The sequence below is a fragment of the Rhineura floridana genome, chromosome 1 (assembly GCF_030035675.1).
Source record: "Rhineura floridana isolate rRhiFlo1 chromosome 1, rRhiFlo1.hap2, whole genome shotgun sequence".
Taxonomy (NCBI): Eukaryota; Metazoa; Chordata; class Lepidosauria; order Squamata; family Rhineuridae; genus Rhineura; species Rhineura floridana.
The window spans coordinates 314617834-314635489 of NC_084480.1; positions in this window are offsets into that span (position 1 = coordinate 314617834).

Genomic DNA, 17656 nt, shown 5'->3' on the forward strand with positions numbered 1-17656 from the left:
TCCTTATCCACAAGAGGACCTCTCCTCTTATTCCATGACTGCTAAGCTTCCTCAGAAGTCTTTGGTGAGGTACCTTGTCAAACGCTTTTTGAAAGTCTAAGTACACTATGTCCACTGGATCACCTCTATCTGTATGCTTGTTGACACTCTCAAAGAATTCTAATAGGTTACTGAGACAGGACTTTCCCTTGCAGAAGCCATTCTGGCTCTGCTTCAGCAAGGCTCGTTCTTCTATGTGCTTAGTTAATCTAGCTTTAATAATACTTTCTACCAGTTTTCCAGGGACAGAAGTTAAGCTAACTGGCCTCTAATTTCCGGGATCCCCTCTGGATCCCTTTTTGAAGATTGGTGTTACATTTGCCACTTTCCAGTCCTCAGGCACGGAGGAGGACCCGAGGGACAAGTTACATATTTTAGTTAGCAGATCAGCAATTTCACATTTGAGTTCTTTGAGAACTCTCGGGTGGATGCCATCCGGGCCCGGTGATTTGTCAGTTTTTATATTGTCCATTAAGCCTAGAACTTCCTCTCTCGTTACCACTATTTGTCTCAGTTCCTCAGAATCCCTTCCTGCAAATGTTAGTTCAGGTTCAGGGATCTGCCCTATATCTTCCACTGTGAAGACAGATGCAAAGAATTCATTTAGCTTCTCTGCAATCTCCTTATCGTTCTTTAGTACACCTTTGACTCCCTTATCATCCAAGGGTCCAATTGTCTCCCTAGATGGTCTCCTGCTTTGAATGTATTTATAGAATTTTTTGTTGTTGGTTTTTATGTTCTTAGCAATGTGCTCCTCAAATTCTTTTTTAGCATCCCTTATTGTCTTCTTGCATTTCTTTTGCCAGAGTTTGTGTTCTTTTTTATTTTCTTCATTCGGACAAGACTTCCATTTTTTGAAGGAAGACTTTTTGCCTCTTAGAGCTTCCTTGACTTTGCTTGTTAACCATGCTGGCATCTTCTTGGCCCTGGCGGTACCTTTTCTGATCTGCGGTATGCACTCCAGTTGAGCTTCTAATAGAGTGTTTTTAAACAACTTCCAAGCATTTTCGAGTGATGTGACCCTCTGGACTTTGTTTTTCAGCTTTCTTTTTACCGATCCCCTCATTTTTGTGAAGTTTCCTCTTTTGAAGTCAAATGTGACTGTGTTGGATTTTCTTGGCAATTGGCCAGTTACATGTATGTTTAATTTAATAGCACTGTGGTCACTGCTCCCAATCGGTTCAACAACACTTACATCTTGCACCAGGTACCGGTCCCCACTGAGGATTAAGTCCAGGGTTGCCGTCCCTCTGGTCGGTTCCATGACCAACTGGTCTAGGGAATAGTCATTTAGAATATCTAGAAACTTTGCTTCTTTGTCATGACTGGAACACATATGCGGCCAGTCTGTGTCCGGGTAGTTGAAGTCACCCATTACTACCACATTTCCTAGTTTGGATGCTTCCTCAATTTCATATCTCATCTCAAGGTCTCCCTGAGCATTTTGATCAGGGGGACGATAGATCGTTCCCAGTATTAAGTCCCTCCTGGGGCACGGTATCACCACCCACAACGATTCTGTGGAGGAGTCTGCCTCTTTTGGGGTTTCGAGCTTGCTGGATTCAATGCCTTCTTTCACGTATAGAGCGACTCCGCCACCAATACGTCCTTCCCTGTCCTTCCGATATAGTTTATATCCAGGGATAACCGTATCCCACTGGTTTTCTCCATTCCACCAGGTCTCGGTTATGCTCACTATATCAATGCTCTCCTCTAAGACCACGCACTCCAGTTCTCCCATCTTGGTTCGCAGGCTCCTAGCATTAGCGTACAGGCACTTGTAAGCAGTGTCTCTCTTCAAGTGTCTTTGGCACTTGTGGTTAGGCCTGTGGTAATTTTGCTCTTCTCAATTTATATCCTGTGCCCCTGCTCTCACAATGCCTACTTCTAGGCCTACCCCTTTTAAAATTTCATCATTTCTTTGGTTTTTATCCCAGGGGGGAGGTTTATTCCGAACCGGACCTTTCTCAGCTCCTGTCGGGTTTCCCCCCTCAGTCAGTTTAAAAGCTGCTCTGCCACCTTTTTAATTTTAAGTGTCAGCAGTCTGGTTCCATTCTGGTTCAAGTGGAGCCCGTCCCTTTTGTACAGGCCCGGCTTGTCCCAAAATGTTCCCCAGTGCCTAACAAATCCAAACCCTTCCACCCGACACCATCGTCTCATCCACGCATTTAGACTGCAAAGCTGGGCCTGTCTGGCTGGTCCTCGTTAACCATGCTGACATCTTCTTGGCCCTGGCAGTACCTTTTCTGATCTGCGGTATGCACTCCAGTTGAGCTTCTAATGTAGTGTTTTTAAACAACTTCCAAGCATTTTTGAGTGATGTGACCCTCTGGACTTTGTTTTTCAGCTTTGAAAATGGATGTGGGTGGGATTTACTACCCATTGTTTTATTTATTAAAAAAAATTACATACCACTTTATGTTCCAACTATCCAAAGCAATTTACAACAATGCAACACAAAGCCTCAACAAAACAGTAAAACTCTATTCAGAGTAGCACTAAGTAGCTCCTTGCACAAGCAGAATGACTTCCACTTGCACAACAGGAGTTTTTCTCTCCTCCCCCCAAGCACCCCGTAAATCTGTTCTGGGGCTTCCCTGAACCCTGTGGAGCAGATCTGGAGATGTCACAGAACATACCTGGGGGAGGACAAGAGGGAAACTCCTGTTGGTCAAGCAAAAGTCAATTCACTGACACAATTATTTAGCTGAATTCCACCCTAATACAATAACTCATAAAAGTTTTACAATTACAAATGCAGAATTCCCATGTGTGTGGCGGGTGATCTTCCTGGAGACTGCAGCTGGGGTGGAAAGGTTCACTCGTGCCTTTCCAACTGCTTTCTCAGTAAGATTCCCATTAGGATTTTGTGGGGGGGGAAACTGATTTTAATAAACTCAGAACAATTATAAGTATGGTTCAATGGCAAGCGACCCTAATGAGAAAAGGAGTCCAAGATGGGTGGGAGTTTCTAAAAGAGGAAATTCTAAAGGCACAATGGCAAATAATTCCATCAAGGAAAAAAGGGGGAAGACAGCAGAAGAAGCCAATGTGGCTTCACAGAAAGATTAGAGATGACACGAAAACAAAAAAGGACACAATACAGGAAGTGGAAGCAAGACCAGGCCACAAAGGAAGAGTACAGACAGGTAGCACAGAATTGCAGGGATGGCATCAGGAAGCCTAAAGCTGAGAGTGAACTGAGATTAGTGAGAGATGCCAAAAGCAATAAAAAAGCTTTCTTCAGGTACATCCACAGTAAAAGACAGAGAAAATAAATGGTAGTATAGTCACTCAATTAGGATGGCAAAATGGTAACAGATGACAAAGAAAAGGCAGAAGGGCTCAATTCCTACTTATTATCAGTCTTTTTCCAAAAGAGGGTCTATGACACTCCTGGGAAATGTGAAGGGGCAGGATAGCAGCTTGAGACTGATAAGAGAAATGGTCAAGGAATACCTAATCACTTTGAATGAATTCATATCTCCAGGGCCTGACGAACTGCATCCTAGAGTATTGAAGGAGCTGACTGAAGAACTCTCAGAATCACTGTCTATTATCTTTGAGAAATTGTGGAGGATGGGTGAAGTGCCAGATGACTGGAGGAGGGCTAATATTGTCCCTATCTTCAAAAAGGGGAAAAAGAAGGAACCTGGGAACCACAGGCCAGTCAGTTTGACATCAATCCCTGGGAAAAATCTGGAGCTGATGATAACGCGGTCATTCTATAAGCACCTTGAAAACAATGCAGTGATTACTAGAAGCCAACATGGATTTATCAAGAACAAATCCTGCCAGACGTATCCTATTTAATTTTTTTAATGGGTAACCTCCCTGGTGACTGTGGGAATGCTGTGGACATAATATATCTGGACTTCAGCAAAGCGTTTGACAAAGTGCCCCATGATCGTCAGATTAGCAAACTAGCTAAATGTGGGCTGGATGGAACAACTATCAGGTGGCTCCACAGTTAGCGACAGAATCATAAAGAGTGCTTATCAATGGTTCCTTCTCAAACTGGGGGGAGATAACGAGCAGGGTACAGCAGGGCTCAGTCCTGGGTCCAGTGCACTTCAACATTTTCATTAATGACTTGGATGAGGAGGTGCAGGGAATGCTTATCAGATCTGCAGATGATACAAAATTGGGAGAGATAGCTAATACCTTGGAAGACAGAAACAAAATTCAAAGGGATCTTGATAGGCTGGAGCATTGGGCTGAAAACCACAGAATGAAATTTATTAGGGATAAGTGCAAAGTTCTACACCTAGAAAAAAGAAACCAAATGCACAGTTCTAAGGTGGGGGATATTTGACTCAGCAATACTACATGCAAGAAGGATCCTGGGATTGTTGTTAATCACAAGATGAATATGAGCCAACAGTGTGATGTGGCTGCAAAAAAAGGCAAATGCTATTTTAGATTGCATTAACAGAGGTATAGTTTCCAAATCATGTGATGTATTGGTTCCCCTCTATTCAGCACTGGTTAGGCCTCATCTTGAATACTGTGTCCAGTTCTGGATACTACACTTTAAGAAGGATGCAGATAAACTGGAACAGGATGAGAGAAGGGCAACGAGGATGATGAGGGGACTGGAAACAAAGCCCTATGAGGAGAGACTGAAAGAACTGGGCATGTTTAGCCTTGAGAAGAGAAGACTGAGAGGAGATATGATAGCCCTCTTCAAGTACTGGAAAGGTTGCCACACAGAGGAGGGCCAGCATCTCTTCTCGATCATCCCAGGGTGCAGGATATGGAATAATGAGCTCAAGTTACAGGAAGCCAGATTTCAACTGAACATCAGGAAAAACGTCCTAACTGTAAGGGTGGTACGGCAGTGGAACCTATGACCTAGAGAGGTGGTGGGCTCTCCAACACTGGAGGCCTTCAAGAGGCAGCTGAACAGCCACCTGTCAGGTATGCTTTAAAGTGGATTCCTACATTGAGCAGGGGGTTGGACTTGATGGCCTTATATGCGCCTTCTAACTCTATGATTCTATGACAGTTTCTCCAGTTTGCAGATGTCCCCATGGGCCAAAAAACTTGGCATGAGGCATATGTGATCATTTCCAATATGAAAAATGTGAGAAAAGGGGGCAAGAGGAAGCCAGGATTAATGACTGCATCCATACCATACATTTAAAGCACACTGAAAACACATTGCATCTCCTAAAGAATGTTTGTTACTGTAGTTTGTTAAGGATGCTGAGAATTATAGCTCTATGAGAGGCAAACCACAGTTTCTGGGTGTCTTTGTGGGAAGCCATAATTGTTAGTATGGTATAAAAGTGCTTCAAATGTATGGCTTTTCGCTGTCTGTTGAAGACTTTCTTCTTTCCACTTCTAAGTGGAAACTTTCATCCCAGTCGTTACCTGAATTTATTTGAAATTTATATATATATATATTCCTCTTCCTCTTCTCTAAAAGTTGGCTAAATAATCTACCTAAGAGTGAGGCCACTAGCATATCAGACCTTTCCCCTTAATTTGACGATTTTGGCTATCTAAGCACAGCAGCAATCAAGCCATTGTTTGTGAAACATCTTTGGAGATATTTTGGCAGTAAACTGAAATGTCTCCAACTGGTAGCAGAACACAGGAGTCTCCTAGCAGGAAATGCCATGACATTACTGACAATGGACAATTCTTCCAAAGTCCTTGAGACAATTGACAAACACACACACACACACACAGAAAGCCTATGCTTTATGCAAAAGGGAAGCATAATTAAAACACGTGGCTTGTAGAATACCCATATACTAGCAACACAGTTTGATATTCTTGACACTGTAACATGGGGGCCTGCATTGCTTTCATTTAAGCACCATACTGAAGATTATAAACCTGCCACCAGCTGCTCCACTTTTGACAGATCCAAACGTGCAGAAATCGCTTGTGGTGCAGGTACTCTTGGGCTACACCAATGCAAAAAATGTGGGCAGGCCCACTTAGGAGAAGGGGTGTAGCTCAGTGGGTAGAGCGCCTGCCCTGCAGAAGGTCCCAGATTAAATCCCCAGCATCTCAAGGGAAGGCTGGGAGAGAGTTCTATCTGACATCCTGGAGAGCTGTGGACAATACTGAGCTAGATGGACCAATGTATAAGGCTAGATGGACTTACCATAAGGCAGAGTTCTCTGTTGTCACACTCACTCTCTTTCTGTCACATCTATCTATCTACACACAGACATCCACACTTCAGCGGATCCTGTCTGAGATGTTTGAGCCTGAACAGGAACACTCATCTTTGCTGAAGGTTGAAGTGGACGGCTGCAACTCTTGTGCCTTTGCTTCCAAGGAAGAGCCTTACCATTTGCCCTGTCATTTATTATGCTCCTTCACCTTTGCTGCTAGTTTGAGCAAGTAATTATAGAAGGTCAGTGCCCAGTTAAATGAAATGTTGAGATAAACTAGATTAACATCCCGTTCCAGCCTCTGGCTTTTCAAGATGATATGTGATTTCCAGGTGGCACTGATGTTTATGGAGGAGGCACATATTTGAGCACTGGGCACCAGCAGAGGCAATAATCACTCATAATGGTTAGGCTGTGATTCAGAATGTCTACTAAGAAAAGAAATGAAGCAAGAATGCACCCCAAACTTTGAGCGGGTTCAGAAGCAGATGCAACTTCTGTCGACAACTGTTTGGCATTCGGCAGATAATTAAATCTCACTGTACCGGACAGAAAAAAACAACTCCTGTAGAAGGGCTCTGATGCTTCCTTGCATTGTTTTTATCTCCCGTGGATGCTTGACCTTTCTATTCTACAACATTAAGCCAGTTCTAAACTAGCTTGGCGGTTATGGTTTCCCCCCTGTAGCTTTCTAAGCAAGTTTTGTTCCCTGTCCCACTGCCCAGCTGACCACATTGTTCCATGTGCCTTGCTGCTCTTCTGTCTCCCTGGTTTCTGCCCAAGCATGCCTGGGGACCCCAGAAATGACCCTGGGAGATCAATGGCAGCGAGATGTTCCCTGTCTCACAGGAGATGGGAGTCACAGGGAGCTGGGAAGAAGTGGCTATCAGGTGGAGAGGAACTGGATGCTAGCTATACAGCATCAGGGAAACACAAAAAGCTGCCTGACACCAAGTCAGACCGTTGATCCACCTAAGTTAGCATTGTCTACACTGACCGGCAGCAGCTCTCCAGGGTTTCAGATGGGGGGCATTCCCAGGCCTGCCTGGAGATGCTGGGGGCTGAACCTGGGGCCTTCTGCATGCAAAGCAGGCTCTCTACCACCGAGCTACAGTCCTTCCCTCTTTTGATCCCTTTCTAGCATTGAAGGCCTAGATGCAGCCAAGCCGGGGAGGTTTACCAGGTAGTTAGAATGGGTACCTAGAAAGTGAGCTGAAGAGGAGAGGAAGGAAAGTGATGGCTGATTGGAACTGGTGAGCTGGAAGGCTAGAAGGCCAGCAAAAGATGGAGCCAGAGCCAATGACAGACAGAGCCAACTAATTCTAGTCTTGCCCCCATCCTCTTCCCTGCTGTGTTTGGCAGGGGCAAAATTGAGATGAAGGAGGAGGAAACTGACAGCCCTGGACTGGTTGCAAGTAGGAGGGCAGGCAGGTATGGGCAGACTGAGGCTGGTAGGACAGTGCCCCATGGGCCCTAATGGACTAGCCTCCACTGGGCTTAGTCAACTCTACTTCCTCAACATTCTGCCAACTGCTTCTGCCCAGGTCCCTTCACAACCTTCTTCGTTTCCCTCTTCAACCAGAAGAGAAAACAGAGACAAAAACAGAGTAGGGATGCATATGGAAATCAGCGCTTGGCACTGACCTGTGGCAGGGCCTTTTCAGTTGTGGGTCCCCGTTTGTGGAATGCCCTTGTGATGCCCCTGTATTTTTATGACGGTAAATATGGTAAGTGCAGGTTTATTAAGGTATATATGGTAAGTGGATTGAGTTAGAGGGGAGAGTATATAGGTTAGAATGCTGGAGAATGTTGGATGATGATTGGCTGAGCATTTGAGTGGCTGAAGGTATAAATGAGAGGATGACAGTTGGTTCAGGGTTCTGTTTTGTGGGGGAGTTGTTGGCAATTGGTTGTGGAGTGTGGATTGGAGTTGGTTGTGGGTTGGATTATATTTGGCTGGTATTTAGGCAGAATATATATGACTGGAAACATAAAGAGTGACACTATATGAAACCATATGCTTGTCGAACATTCCTGAAGTAATCTTGTTATTTCCTGGTGTTATCAAATAAATACTTTTATTGGTTTACCTTGGCTGGGGATACACAGACCAGAAGGGAGGGCAGGGTAATTACCAAGGCTGAAGGGAAACTGTATCTAATGGTGGTAGCGGTGAAGGGAGATATTATAACATCATCAAGTATCCAGAGCAACCCAGGATTGTATGCTTTATAGACAAAGATACAAGGGGCTTGTGGACAGCAAGGGCACCCAGACACAAAGTAACAAGGCATAGGGAGACTAAGGCAAAGTCTCTAGCAGTATTGTTTACAGGGAGTGACGGGTGGTGCTGCCTAGCAGTGGGATCTTGTGAGATCTGTGCTAGGGTGAGCTAAATAAAAATGTGATTCTGACTGCTGGTAGCCACAGGTGGGAGTATCACAGGTGGTGCCAATGGGAGGAACATTACAGCCCTCCCCAGTGAGTTGTGTCTGCCTCCATCACTCTTAATGTTCAGGAGGAATTTGAAAACATCCCTGTTTGCCCAGGCATTTGATGGCTGAAGAGGACTGTTCCCAGCAACCTGAAGATCACTGGTGAAAGAATGTTTTAGAATATTTTAAACTGAATATTCTAAAAACATTTTAGAGTGTTTTTAATTTAAATTGTTGTTTTGAAATTCTTAAATTTTTTGTATGTTTTATTTGTCAAATTATTTTATCTCTGTTTGCTGCCCTGGGTCCTTCAGAAGGAAGGGTGGGATAATAATAATAATAATAATAATAGGGTGAGTTTTGTGCTGAAGGCTTCAAAGTTTAGAGCAGGGATTCCCACAGTATGTTGATTCTTAATTGTGTTTTTATTGCTTCTTTTATTTCTTAGATTGTGTTTTATTTTATTACCATTTTAATTCTGTGGAGTTGCAATTGCTACAGCAGGCAGAAAAATCATTTGGTTGGCCTGTCAAGACCTCAGCAATCTTCAGGTGGCCTACGGAGGGGAGGGACGTTTGGGAATCACTGTGTTAGAGAGTGAGATTTGAGAGAATTGTCCTAACATGATCTTGGGTCTGTTGGTACTTATTGTCTTCCACTGCATAGGTAGCTGTGGGGGGAAGGTGTTCCAGAGGGGAAAGGTTCACTTTGGTGTTTTTTAGCATATTGGAGGGTCTGTGGCTGTATTTAAACCCACCACCACCACCACCCCCTATAATTTGTGGGGGGCAGCATTGGATTAAAACTGAAGGAAAGTCAGAAGCAACTGCAGAAGGTCCAACCCCCAGCATCTCTGGATAGGGTTGCTTGAAATCCTAGACAGCCACTGCCAGTCAGTGTAGGCAATACTGAGCTAGATGGAACAATGGTCTGACACAATGTAAGGCAGCTTCCTGTGCTCCTTTTTATGGGGGAAAGGGCCATAGCTCAGTGGTAATACATTTGCTTTGCATGTAGAAGGTCCAGATTCAATCACCAGCATCTCCGAGTAGGGATGGGAACGTCTCCTGCTTGAAACCTGGAGAGCCTCTGCCATTCGCTAGATGGACCAGCGGTCTGATTCAGTATAAGAGAGCTGCTTATGTTCCACATGTTTTACCTTCAAGTTTTAACTGACTTGTGTGGAAACTTTTTGCTGAGAATAATCATAATAATACAGTGCTTTTTTTAAAAATAAGAACTAATGCTAAAGGAATCCAGAAGATCTGTTCCAGTGAAAGTCTGAACCACACATTTTTACCAAGTGACTTATTAAAGCAGCCAAAATATTTCTCTTTCTAAACAGAGAGATCTAATATCACTAGTCTGAACGTCTTAACTTGGTCTCAGACAAACCAGAGGACACACTGAGAAAGGTTTGGTGTTCAGAGAATAACCATGTAAGCACGCAAATCTCTGCCAGGTTCCCTAATATTATCATTCACATAGCGTCAGTGCTCTTGATCAAATGGCTAACCAAATGTTCAGGTAATACAGATGCTAAGGTGGACATTTATGCATAGCCAAAACAAAGAAAATGAATCTAAAAAAGAAAGTAAAAGCTAGACGAGGGCACAGCTTTGCATAAAATTTGTATATGCAAATATATACATACAGATGTACACATTTAGAAATAATTAAGGTAATTGAAATAAAAATCAGGGTTGGCACCAGGCATGACTGGGCCCTTGGGCACCAGCCTGCCCCCGGGTTCATAGGGGCATAAGGCCAAACACCCCTGTCCGATACAGATGGCACAGGGCTTAAATAAGCCAGCCCTCCATACCTACCTGTCATGTCAGTGCATCAGCGTGCATGCGCCATGTGCTGCGCCTGCATATCTGCCATGATCCAAGATGGCAATGGGGGCATCAACCCCTTAGTGATGCTCATGCCGCCATCTTGGATGATGGCAGACCTGTGTTCACAGTGCACAGGGTGTTTGCGCAGTTGCACTGATGTGACAGTAAGTGGGGCAGATGGGCTTATCCCGCTTTGCAATCCATGGCAGCATTGGGTTGCTGACTCCTGCAACCTGATGCTGCTGCAGATTACAGAGCAGGAGCTTCAGTGTCCCACTCTGAGAAGGGATCCTTCTGTGCTACAAGGGCCCTTGGTCGGGGCCCATCCTGGCTGTCCACTGGTGCTGGCCCTGATAGAATTATTATTATTATTATTATTATTATTATTATTTGATTTGTATCCCGCCCTTCCTCCCAGCAGGAGCCCAGGGCGGCAAACAAAAGCACTAAAAACATTAAAACATCATAAAAACAAACTTTAAAACACATTAAAACAAAACATCTTCAAAAACATTACTTAAAAAAAGCTTTCAAAACATCTAAGATTAAACATTTTTTAAAAGAAGGTTTAAGAACATATTAAAAAGCAATTCCAACACAGACACAGACTGGGATAGGTCTCAACTTAAAAGGCTTGTTGCAATACATCTTGTTGAAATGCAAAACATCTTACCATAGTAGGGAAGCCTGTGACCAGGTGACCTCTGTACCTGCTCAGTCTGCTGCCCATCCAGGTACTAACCATTGATGGGCAACCTCAAGGCTCCCCTTTGTCTCCTGTCTTTATATTTCTACTGGACTTGAATTTGTGTTGTATTTCGTTTTTGTTGTGCTTTCTGTTGTTTGTTTGTACATGTTTTTGTGATTTTTTACTATGATATATTGTATTTTATCTTGTTTGTTCACCGCCCTGAGAGCTATTCTGCTAAGGGCGGTATATAAATTGAAATAATAAATAAATAAATAAATAAACCAGACAAACAGAGGCCTGGCTTCTGACAGCACTTCAGAAAGAGGACCACTATCCTCTATAAATTAGAACCACTGATAATCAACGTTGCTTGCAGTAGCGTAGTGGCAAATTCAGGGTCCCTTCATAATAGTCACAGCCATGACCCCTTCTCAGATTATACAACCTTCTAAGACTATAAAATAATCTGGCCAGGCTTGAATACTGTTTTAGAAGACTCTTCTCAGTGGCTAACACATTCTGCCTTCATGCCAGTTGGCTTGTAGGATGCTGGAGACATAGGAACCCTGCTGGGACCTGGCTGTACCAAAAGTAAGAGGTCTAACACACACACACACACACACCCCTGACACCCTGGACCACTACATTCCTGGTTGCTTGAGTTTTAAAGCTGTCAAGAACTGCAAGCTGGCAGAGCTGACTTTAGTCTTTTTGCCCTCCAAGATCCCTTCCTAGTTAAGCTTTTCATTTGTTCTTTTGCTTCTCCTGCCACGGTTGGCTTCCTCTTCTGTCAGCAGCATGCAGCACTGGATAGTTGTGTTGCATGCAGGTGTCCTAGAACAGTTTACCTAGGACAGTGTCGTCTTTAAACAAGATGGGGCCTTCCAAGAACAACAATTCAAGAAAGACTGTGCACAGTGGGCATGCCTAGTACCATCTTGGAAGTGCTGCATCTGCAAAAGGCTGGAGAAGGTAAAGCGATGTAATGCTTACCCCAGACTTGGTACCAGACATGGATAGGGTTGCCAGGTCAGAAGCATCCCAAACCCTGAGATTTCAGGGGTGGGCCCTAGTGATATCACAGGGTGGGCCCTAGTGATGTCATGGGGCAAGCTCTAGTGATGTCATTAAGCATCAACCACAGTTGCTTGGAACATACAATTCAAACAGTACAATTCATTTCTCTGATTGGAAATTAAAATATAAATCTTAGCTAAATGAGGGTGTTCCCAGATCCAGCTGAAGTGGCGGGAGCATTCCTTCTCACCTGCTTAGGGAGCCTGTGTGTGTGTGTGTGTGTGTTATGTGCCTTTGTCGATTCTGACTTTTGGCGACCCTATGAATCAGCGACCTCCAATAGCATCTGTCATGCACCACCCTGTTCAGATCTTGTAGGTTCAGGTCTGTGGCTTCAATTATGGAATCAATCTATCCCTTGTTTGGCTTTTCTCTTTTTCTACTCCCTTCTGTTTTCCCCAGCATTATTGCCTTTTCTAGTGAATCAGGTCTTCTCATTATGTGTCCAAAGTATGATAACCTCTGTTTCATCTAGGGAACATTTAATCTAGCCTACTTGCTTCTGGCAAGAAGGGTTTAGTGCCCTCAGGCCAGGCCAGTCACAGGCCATTTGGTACCATCTAGCTCAGTACTCAGGAGATGGACTAGCATTGGTTCTGCAGGTTTCCAGGCAATAGTATTTTCCAGAGATTGGATTTTGGACCTTTGCATGCAAAGCATGTGCCCCACCAATATCTTTTAAAATTATTCTTTTCAATGCACAATGCACAGCATACCTAGGGCAGATCCACACCATTCATTTAAAGCACATTCAACACACATTTGAAGCACATGAATTCCACCACACAATCATGGGAACTGCAGTTTGTTAAGGGTGGTGGGAACTATAACTGTGAGGGGGAAACTACACTTTCCAGGATTTTTTAGGGGAAGTCATAGACTTTAAATGCGAGTTGGATGTGCTTTAAATGTATTATGTGTATCTGCATTTCTTCATAAACTTTGCCAGCATATAAATCATTTTAATTAATTTTAAAAATTGAAATCAGCTACAAAGTTTACTGGGAGACTGTCCTGACCCCCCCTGTGGTCACCACCCTGTCACGGTCCCACCTCAGGGTCCTGGTCTCTTAATGGTTCTCTCACTGGCCCTAGCACAGATCTCTCAAGATCCCACTGCTAGGCAGCACCACCTGACACTCCCTGTGAACAATATTTCCTTGAGACTGTGCCTTCGTCTCCTCCTGGCCTATTGCTACATTGTGTCCGGGTGCACTTACAGGCCACAACCCCCCTGTATCTTTGTGGCTATAAAGATTACAGCCCTGGGTTGTTTTGGATACCTGATGATGTTACATTATCTCTTCACCTCTACCACCATTGATACTATTTTCCCACCTTGGTATATGTCCTGCCCACCCTTCTGGTCTGTGAAACCCAGCCAAGGATCAGGCGTTTTGGTAAACCAAGAACTATTTATTTATTTACACAGGGAATAACAAGATTACTTAAAGGTTCAGTCAACAAGCGTGTGATTTCATAAGACTTTATATTTCTCTTTATATTTCTTAGTCATAAATAACCTGCCTCACTACCCACCTAAATCCAATTCACCCTCTCCAAAACCCAGAACCAACCAACAACCCTCTCCCTCAGCTATCCCTCCAACTGTCATCCTCACATTTATACCTTCAGACACCCAGACGCTCAGCCAATCATCATACAACATCTTTCAACATCCCAACCCAGGTACTCCCACTTCTCACTCAGTCTACTTACCACATATACTTTAATAAACCCACACTTACCATATTTACAGTATTATATTTACAGGGGCATCACAGAGACCACTGGCTATTAACCATCTCTTAGCCTAATCTGCCCCTCAGAGTGAAACCAACAGAGGGGAACCATGACCACCCCAAGGAAGAAGGGCACACTTAAAATGTAGAGGAAATAATGTACAACCATAATGTGAAATCAGATATTTATTGGAACATAGTATGAAGAAATATTTATATAAGCATGACTGTCAAAGATGTTTATTATTTACACAACCAGTAAAGATATTTATAGTGCATGTTTACTCAGAAGCAAGTCCCAATGTATTCAATGGGACTTATTCATTCAGGGAAGCATGCACATGACTGCAACCTCAAATGATAAGGAACATCACTCACCCACAGTTCAGAATCATGCCATTTTAAGCTGTTTTGCAATTGTTTTATATTAGTTTTATGGTTATTGCATTTTAAATAGACTTATTTCTTGTTGTGAGCTGCCAAGGTTTCCAACCTTATCTCATAGGGTTGTTGGAAAGAATGGAGATATAAAAATACATACACCCCATATAACAGTTTATTGTCAAAACTAGTTGGTCATTGCAGAACATTTTTTAAAAAATCAGTATTAGTTTCCCACAAAATAAAAGCAGTGACACCTGGATAAGCCCTGCCTAATTGCTTTTAAAATAAAGGATTGGAGGGGGAGAGAAAGATTTACAACAAAGACACAATCCTTTGCTATGTTCACTCAAAAGTCCATGGATTTACAGCACAATCCTAACCATGTCTGCTGAAACGTAAATCCTATTGAATTAAATGGGGTTTACTCCAGGTATGTGGGATTAGCATTGCAGCCTTATTCCCAGAAAAGCAAGTATAGGATTAAAACTTCATATTAGGAAGGTTTTCAAAACAGGCCATGAATTAGACAAATAAACTGCCCTCTTTAACAGCCCAGACTCCTCATAATTAGAAAAGCCTAACACATAATCATAAGCTGCATGTACACTTCTTTTAAATTTCTGTTCAAAAATTATGTGAAAGATAAAATGTTTAATATGCTATTTTTGCAAGTAATTTAAAAAACCCTGCATGTACACTTTGATTATAATCCTAATTGAAATTGTTTACAGTAAACAATTGCATACCAAGATCCTACTGTGGGTTTTTGTTCTACATCTCCTGATCTCCACACAATTTATGAGATTTTCAGACAAGCAGGAAAAGACAACTGTTTTCTGGCCTTGCAATGGGTTCTAACTGCCTGGAGCTCAATAAATCCCTTGTCAATCACAACCCTGATTTCACTTATTGGCTATAAACATGAAAGGGTAGTGTTACAACAGCCAGCTATGAGCTCATTTAAAAGAAGTTGTGGGGGGTAGCTGGCATTTTGGTGTATATCTCTTGGATCAGACCCCCTAGAAACTTAATTTTTTTTAAATGAAAGCTGAGAGTCTGGAGATTGGGATGACTCACCCAGTGACCCAGAGAGGACCTCAAAAATCTGGAGTCTCCGGGCAAAACCTGTAGACCTGGCAACCCTAGAAGTGGAGTCATGCAGATTATGCAGTCATGCTCATTATGCAGATTAAGCATATTAATCATTGCATTGTCTAGTTCTTTTGTTTTTGTGCCTAATTACCATCAAAACTGGAGGAGGATGTGAGGGAGTTTTTTAAAAAAAAAACTTACATTTTTAGTCTTAAATGCCTAGACTCTAGTTTCCAACACTTTGGAATATTTATTTATTTACTTATGGGATTTATATCCTTCCCTCAGGGCAGTTTACATCAATAATAAAAATAAACCAGCAGTCAATTAAAAGCAATGTGATTTAGGGCTCATCTATACAGTGGTTTACCGTGTGTTTAGTGCTACTCACATATCCTTTTAATTAGCATGGTTCACATGATGTTACTGGCAAACAGAAGCTATCACTCAGTTTCCCCCTTGTTAATCTGTACTAACCCAATCCTCTGATAATACGAAAAGGGAAGGAAAAAAATCTTCATTCTGTATCTCTAGTGCTTGCAGATACTTTGCTCCAATAATTCCCCTGTCCATGCCCACTCCCTCCTCCTTCCTTTGTTCATTTTATTTCCTGTAGGCTGAAAAGCAACTTCTGGCTGCTCTCCTCCATTCTGCAAGCCTTTTTTATGTTGCTGCAAATGGTGCGTTTATTTTCTTTTCCCCCTTGTGCACAAAAGTGTAACACTGCTCAAAAATTTGTACAGGCATACCTCGCTTAACGTCGCTTCACTTTATGTCGCCTCACTATAACGTACATGCTCCATAAGCCACCACACCCCACTTAACGTACGCGCACTTCGCAATTACGGACACTTAATGGCATGATGCCACTGCCATCTAGTGGCGATTGCAGTGCAGTACACGCATAGATAATTGCTTCACTTTAAGTACATTTTCACTTTACATACACGCTCTGGTCCCATTGCATACGTTAAAGCGGGGTATGCCTGTATGTCACCTGTATCCTGCAAGGAAAAACACAGATATTCACACTTTTGGGGGTTTTTTTAGGGAACCCACTGCAGCATGCTTGGTTGCCAAGCAACCAGAGGGAGTGGAAATGTAAATTAGAGGGTGTGGTCATTAGGAAACAGTGTGATTGATCCTTCCCCTCAGTGTGAATAGAAAACACTGTGTTCACAGCTGGCATTGAGCCCTTACTGTGGATGGTGCAAATAGAAAATAGAGGTAAACATGGTGTCTTTAGTATGAAGTAATGCTCCCATGTGGATGCAATACAACCAATAGCCCGCTGTAATGAGTTCGCGAGGCACTTCCAAGATAAGATCATGAACATCCGCCGGGACCTTGACTCCAATATTGTAGCAGTTGAACCTAACGAGGTGTCCAGAACACAGTCCTGTCCGGTGTTATTGGATGAGTTTCAGTTGGTACAGCTCGAGGATGTGGACAAGGTGCTTGGACAGGTGCGGGCGACCACTTCTGCTCTGGATCCTTGCCCCTCGTGGCTAATAAAAGCTAGCAGGAATGGAACAGCCGGTTGGGCCAAGGAGGTGATTAATGCCTCTTTACGAGAGGGAGTGGTCCCACTCTGCCTGAAACAGGCGGTGGTGAGACCGCTCCTAAAAAAGCCCTCCTTGGACCCCGATAATTTCAACAACTATAGACCGGTAGCAAATGTTCCATTTCTGGGCAAGGTTCTAGCGCGCGTGGTCGCTTGCCAACTCCAGGCTCTCTTGGATGAAACTGATTATCTGGATCCATTTCAATCGGGCTTTCGGCCGGGGTTTGGTACAGAAACGGCCTTGGTCGCCCTGTATGATAACCTCTGTCGGGAGAAAGACAGAGGGAGTGTAACTCTGTTGGTTCTCCTTGATCTCTCGGCGGCTTTTGATACCATCGACCATGGTATCCTTCTGGGGCGACTCACGGATTTAGGAATCGGAGGCACTGCTTGGCAGTGGCTGCGCTCCTATCCTGGGAGTCGTCTCCAGAAGGTGATGCTTGGGGAGCATTACTCGAGTCCCTGGGTACTCCAATATGGGGTCCCGCAGGGTTCAGTTCTGTCCCCCATGCTTTTTAATATCTATATGAAGCTGCTGGGTGAGGTCATCAGGAGTTTTGGAGTGCGTTTTCAGCAATATGCTGATGATACACAACTCTACTTCTCCTTTTCATCTTCCTCAGGTGAGGCTGTCAATGTACTGAACCGCTGCCTGGC